The sequence below is a fragment of the Zea mays genome, chromosome 4 (assembly GCF_902167145.1).
Source record: "Zea mays cultivar B73 chromosome 4, Zm-B73-REFERENCE-NAM-5.0, whole genome shotgun sequence".
NCBI lineage: Eukaryota > Viridiplantae > Streptophyta > Magnoliopsida > Poales > Poaceae > Zea > Zea mays.
In genome coordinates, this window is record NC_050099.1 from 163,131,557 (window position 1) to 163,144,997 (window position 13,441).

The 13,441-nt window shown below is 44.8% G+C and overlaps 1 pseudogene; it reads right to left on the reverse strand.

The window, feature by feature from the left end:
- Positions 1 to 10,825: 10,825 nt before the first annotated feature.
- LOC103655624 (polyubiquitin-like) lies at positions 10,826 to 12,895 on the reverse strand (annotated as a pseudogene).
- Between the last annotated feature and the right edge of the window lie 546 nt (positions 12,896 to 13,441).

The window sequence follows — 13,441 nt, forward strand, 5'->3', positions numbered from 1 at the left end:
TCAACGCTCGCTAGAGACCGGCATCCACACCGAGTCGTTGCACGACGAAGACGACATGATACTCTCTGTAATCGAAATATTAGTTACAGACATATGTTACAACATACAAATAAACAAGTTTTCTTTTAAACATTGATACTCACTGATAGTAACGAAAGCGTAGTACTATCTGAAGTTCTCTGTGAGATACGCTCAAGTTCAACAATAGATACGAGCATAGAGTTTCCCTATTCACAAGTTAAAACATTAGGATGCTCAAAACTAGGCATAAAGCATTGAATTGAAATCTCTAATTATAGTAAAGAAATAGTTACCACTCTGTCAAGGATTGGAGCAGCCTCAATTTGGGACCCGTGCCGAGCAGCTATGTCGAAAGCTGTGTCTTCGTCGTCTAACGATTCTTGCTCGGCATAGTCTGCAGCTGTCCACTGTCCCTTCAGCTTGCACCTAGTCACACCAGCATACCAAATCAAATACCTCTGAAGTTGTAGTTTGTGTGCGCCTGTTCGTTCTCATAGTTAAGATCCCCCTGCTGTTCCCATTCATCAATGTAATCACGGTGGTGGGTCTCGAAGTCCGTGACCTTCTTCTGTCTCTGTCTGTCGAACCTACAAAAGTTAGAAACATATATTAGTAACTCATTCAATATTTGAATTATTAGTTAGAATAACAAGTGCATGTAGTCACTCACTTATGAAGTTCTATTGAAGTCGAGAATGGCTCCGCCGGAAACTCCTGTCGCAATCCGAACTGTCGAGCAACTCTGTGGGGCAAGTGGTACTCAACAGCATAAAAACAGATGAGGGGACACCTCATTAGGTAGAGGTCCTCGTCTATTGAGCACATGCTGCTCAACTGTATGCTGGCGAAATATGGATCAAGATACGGTTGCCAGGTCACCTGCAAAAGTTTTAGAAAGCACATGTAAGTTTATAGTCATTTTACCAACTGTTTAAGGAAAAAGATAAAAGTAGACAACTCACCATCGAAGGCGTAAGTGCGTCGAGCTCGTTTGAGTACTCCACGTAAGCACGCTGGTGTCGTGCGAATAGCTCCTCGACCTGGTCCCAACGGTAAGCAGTCGTGGGCTTAAGCCGATGTCCGGCTACCATGAACCACTCACGAGGAGCAAACTCTTTGGGCCGCCCGACGGGTATGTGTGCCCACATCCACAGCTGTAGTAGGTAGACACATCCACCTAAGCTAGCGGTCCTCGACGAATGACGACAAGCCTCGCAAAGTTGCCTGTACAGGAAGGCCAACATTGCAGAAGCCCAGCTGTAACCTCCTGTCGTATCCCAGTCAGTCAGGCAGGGCAGAAACATCCATGACGCGATGTCGCCTGTCGCGTCTGGAAAAAGAACTGAACCAAATAGGTGGAGAATCCAAGCTCGACAATGGTATCACACCGTCTGCTCGTCTGCACCAGGTGGACACTGCCCAAAAGCCTGCCTAAGCCAGGTCAGTGGGACTCTGGTGTTGTGGCTACCTCGTAGGTCATCCGGAAGCAGTCTCCCAAGAAAGGCCTCCACCCTGTGCCTCCATCCGCCTGGTGATGCCTGACCAGTCACTGGACGACCAGTAATGCTGAGACCAAGAATCTTCTGGCAATCTTCAAGCGTCACGGTCATCTCACCGCAGGGAAGGTGGAAAGTGTGAGTCTCTGGCCACCACCTATTGGAAGACAAACGAATACAAAATCATTAGTATGCAAAGTAGATTTGATAATTGTAAATATTAAACAACTAGAGAAGTCTTTACCTGTCGACCATAGCCGTCAACGCCGCTGGGTTGAAAGTGGGCAGCCAACGGCGAACCTGGTACGATACGACGTCCAAGCCAGCCCTCTATAGGAGAGGAGTGTACCTCTCATCGTACCTCATCTCCTCCAGAAACCGGTCGTGGGTCCGGACCCGCAGAACGGGCAACATCTAGCAATCAAAAGAATTTCATTAGTCAAATATATGTCGCATATGTTAATTCGAAAATTTAATATATGTGCAAAATATTACCTCTCCCTCTGCGGTGAGGCGGCCCCTGTAGTGCTCGTCGTAGTGAGGGTCCAGCAAGTGAAACTACGCCATCCTGCAAATTAAGATATCAACATATTAGAATATAAGTTGTGTACAAAGTGTAACAAAAATATCGACATATTAGAATAAAAGTTGTGTACAATAAAATATTTAAATGTATCACACCTGACTAAGTGACCAAATGCATGTACGTGAGTTGTGGCCAAGTCTACCGCATTTTCCGCATTCATTCTGCTCTGGGTCCACGAGAAAGGGGGACGCTCGACCTCTCCTACTGCGACCGGAAACCTGATCCATAACCATGTTGCACCGGCTCCTTTTCCTACTACCACGTTTGTCCCATCGATGCGCTGGATCAGCAACGTATACCGGACCGGTGTACGTTGGCCATTGTGACTCATCAAGAAATGGTTCAAAACGAGGGCTCCAGGTACGTACTAAGCTCTCTACACTGAACTCAGAAGGTATTCTGCTCTCAAATGCAAAGTTACGATGACGTGCGGCCGCAACATAATGAGAACATGGAAAATGGTATTGTCTAGGTTTACCACAACCGCACGAGAATGCATCAAGTAACACGACATGTGTCCTCGAAGGTCGCACCTCATCGTCGGAAGTTATGTCGCCTAGTGTTGTTACCTCGTATTTACCCAACTCCTCATCAAAGCATTGTACCTCATGTCTATGGGCACGTTCCTTTGCATTATTAAGGTGTGATGTTGGTTTAGGTGCCCATCTCTGCCCCCGCGTCTGCATTTCCTTGGCCTGCGCGTGTCTATCATTAAACCATGCCACAAGCCTATAAAAAGTGAATGTTACTATAGCATTGACTGGCATGCCCCGTATACCCTTGAGCACACTGTTAAATGACTCGGCCATGTTGCTAGTCTGAAACTCGAACCGCCAGCCACCTTCGTCGTAGGCCCTTGTCCATTTCTGCGGTTCCCTCAGCAATCCAGCAATCCAGTTCTTACCTTCACCATTTGTTGCATCTTTTAGTTCCTTCAACTTATCCTCGAAAAACGAAACCTCCAACTGTCGACATACACTACACGACGGTTGATCTTTAGCGACCCTTATTAGGTACCAACTGTTGGTTGCTAAAGGTTAGGGACCGACGGTCAGTCGCTAAATCCTTTTGTAGCAACGGTCGGTTGGTCGCTAAAAGTTTAGAAATTTAACAACTTATGGTTGGTCACTATAGATGTCGTCGGGGACTAGCGGTGGGTCGCTATAGAGCAAGGATAACTATCAAATCTTATAGCCTGAACGTACCTATAGATGTTAGTGACTAAAAATTAATTAAAACAAGTAAACATTGATCGCTAAATTGCGTGGTGATTTATTTCTTTTTTATATTGCTTGTATGTTTATTTCATGGTTTGTTTATGTATGGACATGACTATAGTATGCAACTATGTTCTTTGTGCTTATATGATATTAGATTCGAGTTGAAAGTCGTTTCAAATCCTACATAAAGAGTATGGATAAATCATGGATCACAAGTGAATGGTTTTTAGGGAGACAAAGGTTTATAAACAAGGGGTGAATGATTTTCTAGTTTTTTATGAATTTTTGAGTAATTTTTAAAAAAGTGCTTGTTATTTATTTACCTTTGGAATGATTTTTGATTGCTTATAATTAATTTTTTGGATATTTAATAAACATTTCTTGTTAAATGAAAATCCTAGTAAATTAATAATATAATTATTAGTCCCAAAAATAAATATTTTATTTATAAATAGTTTTGAGTTAATTGTTATAAATTTTATGGTTATTTAAAATTATATTTTGAAATTAGAAAGGAATTAGAAAAGAAATAAAAAAACTAACCTAACCTAAGCCCATGAAACCGACCATGCCCCAACCCTAGCCGCCACTACCCTGCTCCCTCTCCCAAGCCGCCGCCACTCCTTCTCCCTCCCCCTTTCTCTCTCTTCTCTCTCTACCGCCCACCTCTCTCCACCTCCTCTCCCCAAGCCGCGCCACCAGGAGTTCAGGAGCCGCCAGAAGCTGCCATCCGCCCGCCAGGAGTTCAGTCAATCTCCTGTCTCCTGAGAGCCACCGCCCGCCGAGTCCCGCTCGCCGCTCGGTCGCTCCCGTCAGGCGCTCGATCTCCTCAGCGCCGCGCCCACCCAGCCACGGTGGAGCCACCCTTCGTCCCGTCGTCCGGCCCTCAGTCCCTCACGCCCTAGCTTCTCTGCCATTTCCGGTCAGCCCCTCACGCCCTAGCTTTCCCATCAGGCGCTCGGTCGCTCCCTTTGCCACGCGCTCCTAGCTTCTCTGGTCGGTTCTTCCTCCGCCATTTCCGGTTGGATCCTCCTATGGTATGTGCATCATAATCCGTCACTTTTATCGTGTTTTTTTGTTGTCGAGGATAAATAGATCTGACTGTCGTGACACTTCTGATCTTGTTTTTCTATCAATGCCGCAAAGAGGAATAATGAGCAGCGTGGAATTAATGCCCCTAGTATAATTTGTGATTTGCAGGGAATATTTTAACTTCTGCTGCAACCGGTGGTGCAATCAGCCATTCACACATTGTGTTGTTCATTGAGCCATCGAGGCATTATTGGTGTGGTTCATTGAGAAAGCGCTAGCTGTCACCTGTATGCAAATTTTCATGTAAAAAAAAAGCTGACTAGACAATAGCAGTTCAGTAGTGTAATGTTGATCATTTGGTACAGATTGATGCTGATTATTTACTGAAACATGAACATCTATTTTATGCAAAGAAGTTCTCAGTGGACATAATTTTTTTTTAAAAGAAGAATTTTACTGTGTATGCAATCTCGATCTGCCTAGTTCTGTAGAGATTACTAATGATTCAATGAATGGCTTGTCGATCATTTGTTTGAACTGGATGGAGCGTGTAAAAAACTTGATCAGCATTGGAGGAACTGGCAATGGCATCATAACCAAGAAGAAAATTAGGCTTCCAAATTTGAGATGAAGACGATGACTCAAACTTGAGCCATGGAGGTGTTCACCAACAGCCAAATTTGATTCAGGTTTTCTCACTGTCTTTTGTAAGATGACAGTCGAATCGAATTTGATCGAATATGTACGTCAGTTTTAGTTTGATTTAGGTTTCCCTTTTGAACATATCAATTCCTCTGAATCGAATTTCAGTCTCCAATCTAGAAGATTTCATGTGTTTTTAATGTGATTTTACAGTCGATGCTGCAGTTTGGTTTGGTGATTGATGTGTATTGTTTCTGCAGTGTAGGAATCAGTGGAAGGGTGTGGTGGAGGATGCACGGAGGGATGGGAGCAACGGGCACTGGCCTCTAAGATGGAGGTGAGCATTGGAGGCATGTGTATTTCCTTGCATATGCATCGAAATATTTTGGTCCTTGAATTTCATTAGATTAGAATACTTGTTGCTCTTTGATCATCTGATGCTCAGAAGCAAGTTCCTTATAGATTGTTCCTCTTCGCTTGTTTATATGCCTCCAGTTTTGTTGTGGTGGAGTGTGATTCCGATCCCATAATGCTGTAGAAAAAGAATATGTTACCATGATTTCTGCATGTCCTGTTTTTTTATGAGCCATTGTCACTTCGAAAATGGAAGCTGCTTTTATGGTCATTTCATTACATGTTTATTTTTATGATATTATGACACATTGCTGTTTTTCAAGTAAACCTAATTTGTTTTAAATTGTTCACGAGACTATTCTTCCTGTTGTATCCATATCTTGAGTTCTTGACATACATGTAATGTTAGCTAAGAGTGCTACTTGTGCGGTTGTGCCTTTCATTCTTTATGCTTATTTTTGTTGTGCATGAGTAGCAATTTTAAGACTGATATATTGTTTTATATTTCTAGGACAAGACTCTGGTAAGGAAAAGATTGATATCAAGCAACAACACTCGTGTCAAGGCAGAGTCTGGCACCTGTTAACGATGATGAGTTTAGTGCAACCTCAGATCATGCTTTGTATCTGTAACTGGTAGAAACAAAGTTGTTGCAACATCATCCATTGTTGATGATTTGTCAGAGGTTGACATGCCATCAAAACGCAGGAGGCTGTTGAATCAAGACACAAGACTATCTAGAGCAGAATACCTTGATGACAAGAACTCATGTGTTACTGGTATATCAGCAGAAGGCAAACTTCTTATGGATAAGAAAAAACTTCAAGCTGGATTGATGTCGATGTGGTGCTTTTGTGACTGATCATCTTTAGAGCTTTTGTGAATGATCTAGCTAGCTATCTGTAAATGATCTAGTTGTGAATGATATTATAATTGTGATGCTTTTGTGAATATATAATTGTGGTGCTTTTGTGTTTATGTGATGGATCTATGACTATGGTATACTGATTAACTGTGTATGTCTTTATGATTAATGTATAAAAATCTGTGATTTGTGGTGCTTAATTAAATGTATGTTATTATTAATAACAACTGTAAAAAGGGCGACTTTCTGTTGGTTGCTAAATGTATAGTATGCCGACTTACGGTTGGTTGCTAAATCTATAGTACAACAACCCACGGTTAGTCGCTAAATATATAATATTACCAACGGTCGGTCGGTCGCTAAAAAGATGTCGGTCGCTAAAGCCTTTAGCGGCGGCACTTACAGCGACCATCCTTATGGGTCGCTAAAAGTTTTTAGCGACCAACTGTAGGTCGTTGAAGGCCGTTTTAGCAACCAACCGTAGGTCGCTGTAAGTGAACCGTCGTGTAGTGATACCTCCTCAAAAAGGGGGAAGTTAGCCTTAAGTTAGCAACCAACCATCCTTATGATCCTTTCGAAGAAGATTTTCTGCTAGATGTCGAGTGCACCATCTGTGGTGCATGGGTGCGTAGCCAGAAATCTGCTCTTGCACTGCATTAAGAATACCTTGGTGTCTGTCAGATATGACACCAACCTCGTGTACAGGGCCTACAACATGGATGCGTACAAGCCGCAAGAACCAAGACCAACTATCTCTGTTCTCCCTCTCCACCAAAGCAAATGCCAAAGGAACCAGTGCGTTGTCTGCGTTGCATGATATGGCAACCAACAATGTGCCCTTATACTTCCCAAGCAGAAAAGTACCATCAATAGAGAGCACGGGACGACAATGCCTGAAGGCCTATACGCACTGCGAGAAACACCAGAAAGCACGAAAAAAATATCTCTCTGCCGTTCCTCCATTCATTAGGTTTGGAGATGTACTCGTAATGCATGCCTGGGTTTTTTGCTTTGATTGCATTGAACAATGCTGGTAACTTCTCATAACCCTCCTCCCAATCCTCGTATATCATCTTCCATGGTCGCTGCTTTGCCCTCCATGCTTTCCCATATTTGATCATGTAACCAAACAGCTCCGAAGTCATGGTCATAATTGACTTCACCTTCAAGTTTGGCTGACCCTTCAATATCCCCAATATCCTTTTCGCAATCAGGGTAGATGTCAACTGACGATGCTTAGAGCTCAGCTCTGTCTGGGCACAAGTGTGTGGACCTACAATTTTGGTGATCTTAAACTTTCCGGTGTCCTTCTGCCTTCGGGCACATACCCTCCAATTACATTCCGACACCTCGCACACAACAGTGTAACGACGCTGTGCATACGAATGTCTCACCTTGAACAGCCTCTTGCGGTTCACAGAATATTTCTGTAGCCATCGTCTCAATGTAGGCAGGTCCTTGAAAAGTAAGCCTACCTTAATCTCAATGCTGTCGACGTTATCCGGAGCCTCTAGCAGTTCATCATCACGTCCTTCAGCATATGCACGGGTGGAATGACTTAGACTGCTAAATTCATGTACTGCAGGGTCACGCTCCGGACACAAATGTCTTATGAGTTCAATTTCTTGCTCGGTCATTTCTTGAACCGGACGGTCATCATCAGAATCTAAGGCCCGTGCAGCCTCATATGGCTCCTCCTCATCCTCAATCTGAACATCAACACTATTAGATGCCCTGCATATGTTGTCCATATTATATGACACAGGCACATCAAGATAAGCACCATTATCGATTTGTGGAGATCCTGCATCGGGTGGAAGCAAGAAATACCACATTAAAAAGTCTAATCAAACGAAACAACGATGGATATGAACAACGTGTCAAAGACACTTACTAGGATGATCCTGAACTGGATCCTGGGTCAATGGGATCTCTTAGGGGGTACCACCGGATTAGAAGCCCCATAAACGCCAGGAAGAGGACGAGAAATCCCATACTCGTGCGGCCCTGATTGAGCATCGGGCACAACAACCACTTCTTCCGGAAGCTCTACTAAAGGAGCTTCAATACGAGATGCATTGGGAATTTGTGGAGTCAACCCGACTGGAGCATCACAATGAGTAACAGATAACGGCTGAACAACCACATCCAAACATGGTGGAAGCATGGTCTTCACGATTCTTACATATCTCACCCAATCATCTTCTGAGGCAATGGAGATCAACCGTCGGACAACTGTTCCATATGTAATATGGGACAACAAACCCTGAATTGATATTCTAGGGTCGTTTATGTCGCAACTAATCTCCTCACAAGCTCGAGCGAAAATCTTGTCAAAAGATGGTCTTTCATCGAACAACATGGTCACGATCTTCATACCATCAAAAGTAACATTCCCATACGCATCTATCCCCACGCTTCCTCCATGATATAGTGTCACTAGGGTGTCCATCTATTGCAAAAATATATTACTAACTCAATATCCATTTAATATGGTACCTGACTAACACTATATAGTAAAAAAAATTGGGCAGCACCTCCCCTATATGGTCAGGTTTCTAAAACCTGCAGATAAACCTTCAGCGCGATGGCTGAACATATAAAAGTACTAAATAAACCCTAGGGTAAATAAATGCTAAACAATGTTAATAAACACTAGCTACTACCTTACAAGTAAACCACAAACCCTAAACTATGCTACAAAATAAATGACTACTCACTAACGACTAACTAATAACTAATACCTAAACCTAACTCATTACTAACCAATAAATACATATATCAAATAAATGGCACATGACATGAGAACTAATTATAAATAACTAAAAACAAACTAAACATTAACACAAAAATACATATAAAATATTTTAAAATTAGTAAATACATTACCTTGAGCAGAGGGTGGCGGGGCGGGCGGCGTGGCCAGCAGCAGAGGACGGCGGGCCGGGCGGCTCGGGCGTGGCGGCGCTCGAGCGGCGCGGCGAGGGAGCGGCTCGGACGTGGCGGCGCTCGGGCGGCTCGGGCGTGGCGGCAGAGGGGCGGCGAGGGAGCGGCTCGGGCGTGGCGGCAGAGGGGCGGCGAGGGAGCGGCTCGGGCGTGGCGGCGAGGGAGCGGCCGTGCCTGGGAGCCGCCGGCGAGGGGCGCTCGGGCGGCGCAGTAGAGGGGCGGGGCGCTCGGGCGGTGGCGCGGCGGCGCTCGGCGATCACGGCGGCGGCGCGGCTGCGGAGGCTGAAAACAGAGTGTGCAGAAAACCGCGGCGAGAAGAGAGCCGCACGACTTCATCCTAGCTCGGCGCTAAGATCTGTGGCGCCGAGCTAGGTGCCACGCGGCCTGCCACATCAGCTACACCACGTCATAGCTCGGCCATAGGCGGTGGCGCCGAGCTAAGGGTCCAAAATTGAGATTAAAATTTCCTAGGGTCTAAACGTGATTTTATTCTTATTAAAGGGCCAAAATACAGAAAAATCGGCCTGGCATGCATGTAGGCCGGTTGGCGTTGGCCGGATATGCAAGGCAGCGCGCAGTATCTGCGGCAACTTGCGAGCTGTATCTCGGTTGCAAGCGAGCGCCGCGCCGAGGTCAAAGGCCATACAGCCATACAGGTCGCTCGTCTATCTTTGGTCGTTCATGTAATGTAAGGCCCGGCCCGTTTGATTTCATTAGTCTTAGGACTAAAATTTAATTTAAGAACTAAATTTTAGTCCCTATTTTGTTTGGTTATAGAGACTAAACAAATTCTAAATACATTAAATACAACACATAAAAACACATAAAAGATCAAAATGTCCTTTTTTATTTGAAATCAGTTTTCTAGTAAGGGTAATTGAAGTAAATGTTGCTCTTTAGTCCCTTTTAGCATCCATGTAAGGGGCTAGAGACTAAAGTCAATTAATCCCTACTTTAGTCTTTTCGTTTGGCAAAATAGAGATTAAACGAGACTAAAAATCAGAGACTAAAGATTAGTCCCTCTAACCAAACGAGACCTAACTAACTATTTTAGTACGATTTTATCACAGATCTTCACAGCACGTACGCGTCAACGGTCAACCCCCGGCCAAGTTGCGATCTCGGGAGCGAGTGTCTGTCTGTATCGGCTGGTGTGACACTGACACACGTACGTCTGCTTGCCTAATCAGTAATCACCCTAGTACAGTTAGGGTTGCTAGTTTCCAATTTTCAAGCCAGTCCAGTCCAGCGCCATTCTCATTCGATCTCCGCACATGCATGACAGTGACACTAACGACAAGTAGTCTGTCCTGCTTTCAAAGGAGGAGCATTCCTTGCGTCCACGGGAAACCAAACCACGCGCGCTGCGCATCACAGAGATATGGTAAAGACGTCAAAGATACTCTCTCTCTATATGCCATAGAATTAAGTCGTCGCTTATCACCTGTCTAGCTAGGGAAGGCATGCCCAGTACATGCAATAATACAGATCGTCAAAATGTCAGGCTCTCCAGCGAACATTTCCAGACCAGAACACTGCCACGCGCAGCGCGAACGAACCGGGGCACGGCAGATGAATGAATGGATCTACCCTAGACGTCTGCTTTAAGCACTTGTACAAGTGGATATGTTTGTCCACACAAGAAACATCCCTACTCCCTCAGTTAACACGGCCACCACGGAGGCGCAGCCGCGCACGACGAGACGAAGAGTGGATTAATTCCTTCTGGATGTTGTGATCTGCCAAGGTGCGCCCTGCTTTTCCGGCGAAGATGAGACTCTGCTGATCTGCAGGAATCCCTTTCCTTGTCCTGGATCTTGGCCTTCTCACATTGCCAATCTTGTCAGAGCTATCCACTTCCAATGCGTGATGGTCTAGCCAGCAGTCAGCGTCTTGACAAAATGTTTGCATGCCCCCGCTAAGACGCAGGACAAGATGAAAGACTGGATTCCTTCTGGACGATGTTGCAGTCAACCAAGGTGCACCCGTGCCCTCTGGCTGCTGCTTGCCTGCTTGCCAGCAAAGATGAGCCTCTGCCGGTCTGAGGGGATGCCCTCCTCCTTGTCCTCGATCTTGGCTTTAACATTGTCGACGGTGTCTGAATTCTCAGCCTCGATCAACCAACGGTGATGGTCTTACCAGTCAGGGTCTTAACAAAGAATCTGTACGCATCTGTTTCAAACAGGCAGAAAGACATGTGCTTTTACGTAGAGATATAATGTGTAACTGAACATGCTGACTGAAAGTTTGCAAGCATGTGTGTATGTGGCTTACTAATGTGTTATTACGATTTTTTTACATCCCATCATGGTCGTATGAATAATAATAAAAAAATACTATTAACACAGACGAACCGTTCTGCACCCCAGCGAGGGCTTACAAGAAACAAACCGCAAGTACTTGTACTGGGAAGGATACGTAGGACCGCATAACAAGCGTCATTTTCAAGTAGAATAGATGGGTAACTGGGTACGTAGAAGCTACAGCCGACGACAATATTAGCACGATAGCACTGTCCGTGATTGGATAGCGCTACTGGACTTTGCAGTTTGGCCTGGGTAGCTTGCTAATTATTTACGTAACGCGGTTGTAACTTGGTTATATATATATTATATAGCTAAATCCTGCTATGCTTGATATATGGTGATTTTGAGCTAACGGTTGTAACGTGGCTGCTATATGGCCCTAATTTCTGTTATGCTTAGTGGTGATTTGGATCTAGTGTTGTACTGGTAATAGGCACTGTTGTATGCATCAGTGTTGAATTTGCCGCCATTGTAACCTTTGTTCCCGCCAAATTTTGAATCGGGAAAGCTGTGTATGTATGGTGCCGCTGCTGATTGCAGCTGCTTGTTGCCGGCTGGATCAGCTGCAGACAACTGTTTGGCAAAAAAAATCACGCGCCAAAAATAATATGTGTGAGCAAGAACATGCATGTGGGAGACATGCATCTATAAGGAACAGCTCTAGTTGGTTCTAGACCTAACAAACCCCGACAACGCTAGACTACTACTACTGCTCCAAGTAAATAACGCGAGATGAAATCACAGGTCGCGACCAACCAAATAATAATAACTCGGAACGAAACAGGTTTGTTTCGGCGCAGTGCAAACTGCTAAGCGCATTAAACGAGGAGGGATCCGGTCTCTCTCTTCTATCCCATCCGGGCCAATTTTTTTATGCCGAGGCCCATATGGTGTGATCCGAAGCCCAGAACAAACTCATGCGAGGGCCCATGGGGACGGATGATGTAGCCACCCCTAGCAGACCAAAACACTACTGAATCGAGAAAATTGGAATTATGCCATTATGAAACTTAGGATTCGCTCGAATGCCATTATGAGAACATGCTTCGTTGATATGCTATTCTCAAACACTGGCTTACAGACAAAATGCCATTTAGGGGGTTATTTGAAAAATCAACGTGTTTTACTATGTTGTCAGCAGTTGATCAGACAGTTTTACCCCTACCCCTATAACCAAAAGGGCCATTCTTTTCTCTCCTTTTCTTATCCTCTGTCTCGTTAATGATGCGTGAGCATCCGTTTCACAGATGAATGAAAATGAAACGGATCGAGAAAGGTTGGAAATCTGACCTCTGAGCCAAAGCAACCAGGGAAGATAATCGCTGATCCAACGGTGCTTGAGGTTTACCTGCCACATCGCAGATGTTGTAGGCAATCCTTGCTCCCCTGACGGCCATCGTCTTGTCCATGAGATTCAGGCCCGTCATCTGCAAGTCGTTCTGCTCCTCCCCGTCATCTGCAAGCCGTTCTACTCCTCCCTGTCATCTGCAAGTTGTCTACATCGTCGGCCGCGTCGTGAGGGGCCGCAGCTTCGGCGTCCGCGGCGCAGTCGTCGTCCCTATCGACGGGTGACAGCACGGGACCGGCGCTGGCAGGCGGGCTGAGGCGGCGACGCCGCCCCCGCAGGAGGAGCAGGCGAGCAGCTGGTCGCGCGCGAGACGGAGCACCCTTTCTGTTAACCTTTCTGTTCGTCTAGCTCAAGGAGACATATAAAAGATATGGATCATGAGAACATAAAGCATATGAATTATATAAATCATATAAATACGATAAACATATAAACTGACTGAACAATTGAAAATAAACAGATAGTAATATAAACAGCATGACTGTAAAATTAAAACAGACAGATCTATCATATTATAATAAGACAAAACAGATAAGATAAAATCATTCCTACATATGAAACAACATAGATAAATATATGAAACATATATAATCTCCAGAACACAAAACAGTAAGTAAATAAACTG